We start from the raw sequence: 5,492 nt of genomic DNA on the forward strand, positions 1-5,492 counted from the left end.
ACCTCGATGAAGTTCAGCTAAGTTGCAGAGTTTTGCACGGGCACTTGTCCAGGGTGGAGGTACGGTAAATCACCTCTGGTTCTTGGTGAGGACTTGCGAATTCTTGGCGATGCACTCGTCCATGAAGGCCGCACCCTCGTGCCGAGTAGGTTCACGGTCTTGCGGTGCTTCAACATTGCATCTTCAGGAATGAGACTACCTATACATCTGCGCCTATTTCACCTTCTTTTGGGCCAAGTCAAAAACCATCAACTCAAACTTGTTTTTCTTACTTCTATAGGTAACACGGTTGACTTTAAGCGTGCATTGTTATTGGCACATCTTTAGACATATAGTTTAGCAACTAATTTTCCCCATTATAAACATCAATTTAATTGTATTTGAAAAAAGAAATATATACATATTTCTTTGTTATGCAATCACACTATATAGTGTTAGAAATTGTGTCAATTTAACTCAAAGTTCAGCTTGGACACTAAGTACAATATGGAGGATTTTCGTAATATTTTCTTTCACTCGAGCATAGTTTGCCACAGCATCAATGAAAAAACTAATCTGATCCACCTCCATTCACTAGACAAGGGACCCTTCATATTAAAAGTAAGCAAATGAGCCACATAACTGACACACATCCACATTGGCATTACACCTTAGTTGAGAACACCCCGGATGTTTTCTATTTGATTATATATCCTTTCCATTCCATTCACATTTTCTAAAACATAATATGAGTACTTATCTTTCTAAAGAGACGGCTAGAGGACATCTCATATCTGAATTTCATCAAGGAAAAAAGTAGCTAGTAGTATAACGATACATATGCTCTCGAGGAGTCCAGAGAAGCTTTTGTCAAACAAAGAAGTGGCATGAAGAACATGCAAAACCTTCTCCTTCGACGAACCCATGGACATTCCAAAACTATTCTCACAGTTGACGGTGCCACCACCGAAGGAAGAGAGAACAAGGGGACCGAGCAAATACAGGAAGAATCCCAAATTTCCAATCGTTCACAAGCTTTTGGATCGCAATATACACTTTCTTTGAGGAGCGCTATCGAGACTTCTCTTGAAGAAAATCGACAGGGCCGCGTCCCAAGCCTACTCATGATTTGTTTATTCGTCCCATTGACACCACCATCACTACCACACGCTCTCAAATGCCAACACCAAATGGATCTGAAGTCGAACCATCGAACACCACCGTCAGTATAGAACCGTAATGTTACCCATAAGGGATGAGAGGGACATTATGCCCTACTATAACGTTGCTGCCTCTTCGTTTGAATCAAGACCGAACCTTAGACTTGATAGGACGAAAACCACTAAAACCAATGAAGTCCTGCCAAACGGGGCCGAAAAAAGGTCGCCAAAGACAAGAAGTACTTATGTTAGGGTTTCTTCTTTTATTATAAACTCATGTTACAAATCAAAGTGATTAATTGAAATATAATCAAATTATTTAAAAAAAATGGATAAATGAATTGACGACCTTGGACCCTTGGTTGACTGGTTCCAGCGTCTCCTATCTCCACTCTAGCTTCCCGGAAGGAAAAGTCACACTCCCTATCTAGGACTAGGAGTGCACGATGCCAATCACACTTCTTGCATGTTTCTCGGGAGTAAAGATCGAAACGCGGTGGCGCCGAACTCCAGATCGAATCTGAAATTCCCCAATCCCACACCTCCGCCCGCGTTCCTCCCGCCGGTGGTTGGTCCTCGCCGGCGCGCGCCCTCGCTCACCGTCGCTGCAGGGAGAAGCCAGCGAGGCCACTCTGTCCAGCGTCTCCTCCGTCCGATCCTCCTCCCCCCAGAGTAAGGACTTGGTCCTTGCCGCCCGCGTTCACCGTCGCTGCGGGAACTAGAGGGCGGCAATGTCACGCCTCCAGGTCCGCTCTCTCTCCAGCTCCTTCTCCTCACGCGCCTATGAGCTGCTGAACGAACTCGACGGCCGTCTGGGCTCCGGGACGCTCAGCCCAGAGCCCGCGCGCCAACTGTTCGACGAAATGCTGCGCCAACCAGTCCCAGTATCAGTACGTGCACTCAACGGCTTATTTGCTGCCCTTTCGCGTGCGCCGCCCTCCACCATCTACACCAATGCCCCTGCCCTCGCCATTGATCTCTTCAACCGCATGGCCCAAGCAGGCCGTCGCCAGGTGACAGCACCTGACATTTACACCTACAACATACTAATTGACTGCTGCCACCGAGCATGCCGCCCAGATCTTGGCCTGCCTTCTTCGGCCGCCTCCTCAAGATAGGCATCACGAAGGACGTCGTTACCTACAGCAGCTTATTCAAGTGCCTCTGCGACATGAAGCGCACAGAGGAGGCTCTGAACGTGCTGCTCCATAAGATGCCCGACGACCTGCCTAATGTCATCTCCTACTCAGTGATTCTCAAGAGCTTCTGCGACAGTGGTAGGAGCCAGCTCGCGCTTGACCTGCTCCGGATGATGGCCGAAAAAGGATCTGGCCACTCCCCCAGCGTGGTGTCATACAGCATGGTAATCGATGGTTTCTTCAAGGAGGGTGAAATAAGCAAAGCATGCGATCTATTCCATGAAATGATACAACATGGGGTTGTGCCTACTGTGGTGACATATAACTCCATTATTGATGCGCGGTGCAAAGCAAGAGCAATGGACAAGGCAGAGGTGGTTCTTCGATCAATGGTTCATAATGGTGTCCAACCAGATGCTGTGACATATAATTGCTTGATCCAAGGATATTCAACTTTGGGCCAGTTGAAAGAAGTCGCTAGGTTGTTGAAAGTGATGAGAAGCCAAGGTGTTCTACCAGATGTTGTTACCTACAACTCACTCATGACCTGCCTTTGCAAGAATGGAAGATTAAAGGAAGCTGTAGATTTTTTTTATTCCATGGCCGTGAACGGCCAAAAACCTGATGTCATCTCATACTCTGTTTTGCTCCATGGGTACGCTAAAGAAGGATCCCTCATTGATATGATTGATCTCTGTGAGCGGATGGCAAGAGATGGAGTTGTACCCAACCTCCATTGTTTCAACATACTGATTAGTGCATATGCTAAGTATGGAAGGATGGATGTGGCTATGCTTTTCTTCGAAGACATGTTGAAGAAGGGGTTGAACCCTAATGAATTCATTTATTTAACTGTCATATCTGCCTTTTGCAAGATGGGCAGGATGGATGATGCTCTGGAAAAATTCAATGAGATGATTGATAGAGGAGTACCACTTGACATAAAAATTTACATGTGCATGATTGAGGGTTATTTGAATCATGGTGATTCTGTGAAAGCCGAGGAATTTATTACCAAAATGAAGAGCAGGGATATTCGTCATAGGCCGCGGAAGGGTAATTGTTGAACACAACATCTTTGACTTGGTTACCCGTACTGGTGAGAGGACTGATCCTATTACGTTCACTTCAATGGTCGGTTGGTATTGCTTATCACCATGATGGAGAAAGCGTTTAGAGTACGATACTCTGATATCAGTTGGTGTAGCATAGTGTTATGCTCTCATCGTCTTGATATTCTCTAAATGTGTTGTTATTCTGATTGTTCCAGCTTGCACTGGAATTTGGTAGGCGTGAATTAAGCCTTGAGGTTGTTAGTTGCTCTTTATTGGTAGTTGGGTTGATTGTTTAGTGCTCTTCAAACATCATACATGATAGACAATGAAAGAGTTATCTATTGATAAGTTGCAATAGAGAGTTATTGCTGTGTCTTTCAGGGAGAAAGAGAATAATTGTGTGCCATAAATAACTATGTGCTGAAGTCGAAACACTAAAATCGGTCATTGATCATATAGCTTAAGTATTGAGCCAAAAGTTTTCTGTGAAGATATTAGTAGCTGTGTGCTTCCTGGTAGCACCTTCGTCATGATAATACTGTATTAGTCATTAGGCTTATGGTTGTAGTTATCATTTCGGTTTAAGTTGCGTGTATTTACCTCATGTGTTTTATTCTTGATGTGAGATAACCAGACCTGGTTGCGAGCACCAAGCAAATCATAAATTGGCACTTGTACCAACAAACCAAAGCAGAGGACATGAAGCATTGGACTTACTTCATTTTGTTCTTCTTTTCTTCTTCCTTCTGCCAGCTATTAAATCCGAGATAAATATTACCCAAAACAAATTACATTTCGTCAATGTCCAACCATTTTGTTTGACATTGCCTAAGTAGCTTTCTGGAGCTTTCGTGTGTGCTTGTCTCATACAGGCTGTATGCTAAAATGTTAGTATCTTTTCGTTCATTCTGTTCTGTTTTGTATGGGATAACATGCTTTCACCACATGTTACGACTGATTAGTTCTTGAATCTCTGCAAGGAGAGACCAATGCTGAAATTATTTATTTGATTTGTATTGCAGGTGCTCGAGTAACAGACTTAGAACGACAGCTGGGGGAGCAATCCTTCTCCACAAATGGTGAACAGCTCCATCGTCGTGTCTTTCCTGGCATTCATGGTTTTTCCCATCAAGTCCCTCATCTCCGTGTACAATCTCTAACACTGAGATCTTTAGAAGAATGTAACCTGTTGTCATTTTTTTATTTCTGGACAAAAGGTTTGGTGCAGGCCTTGCTATGTTGCTCATGTATATGATCGATTGGCAATGGCTGATGAGTTAGAGATCCTGTAATGATGTGTTCCTACGTGAACTGAATTGCTTGTGTCCGTAATTACAAGAAATGCACAATCTCTCGTTTTAGCTGGCTGTACTGGAAGGCATTGGTCTGATAGCGCAGTTGGTTGGAACTGCACAAATTTGGCATTGCAAATTAGGGTGTTAAATTATGTAGTTTCAGATACAAGGGAGCACAAGTTGCCAATCTGAATAATGATGGAAATTAAAGGAACTGAGATCCATCCGGTAGCCATTGCTTGCTACTTGTCAGGGAAATAGGGGTCAGAGAGGTGAGCACAACAAAAGGAACGCCTGCCCCCACGTCGCCTCCTCCGGTGGCACGTGGGAAACCCCAACCGCCGTCGGGTAACCCTCCCCCCCCCTACCACTGTGCCGCGTCCCGGGATGGCGGCAGCGGGGCGGACCCGTCTCCCCCACGCGCGTCTGCTTCCCTGCGCCCCTCCCGAGATCCATCTGCCGCTGCCGCCGGGAGGCACCCGCCCCTCCGCCCACTTCTGTCGCTCCGTCGTTGCCGCCGGGAGGCACCCGCCCTTCCGCCCACTTCTGTTGCACCGCTGCTGGAGGGTCGGCCGGCAAGGTCGCGCCGCGCCCTGGGATGGCTGCGGCGGGGCGGATCCGTCCCTCCCGTGCTTCCACAACACCGCCCCCTTCCCCCGCGTCCTCGAGTTTCTCACGCACGTCGCGGGCGCACCCTCCTAGTTGTTGCGTCCCTGCTAGTCCGGCCCCGGGTACAGCATGCTAGGTCATGGCCTTGTGCGCCCTTCCCTCCCTCCCAAGCATGGTCCAACCCTACTGGTGCTACTTGGCTGTGATTTGGGCTCGGACCTACGGTTGGTCGTGGGGGTGTTCCGACCTGCCTTC

General features: G+C 46.8%; 1 pseudogene; it reads left to right on the forward strand.

Annotated features, from left to right (window-relative positions):
* The first annotated feature begins 1,526 nt into the window (after positions 1–1,526).
* Positions 1,527–4,689, forward strand: LOC119315123 (annotated as a pseudogene).
* The last annotated feature ends 803 nt before the right edge of the window (positions 4,690–5,492 follow it).

Source organism: Triticum dicoccoides, chromosome 6A (assembly GCF_002162155.2).
Source record: "Triticum dicoccoides isolate Atlit2015 ecotype Zavitan chromosome 6A, WEW_v2.0, whole genome shotgun sequence".
NCBI classification, from domain to species: Eukaryota; Viridiplantae; Streptophyta; class Magnoliopsida; order Poales; family Poaceae; genus Triticum; species Triticum dicoccoides.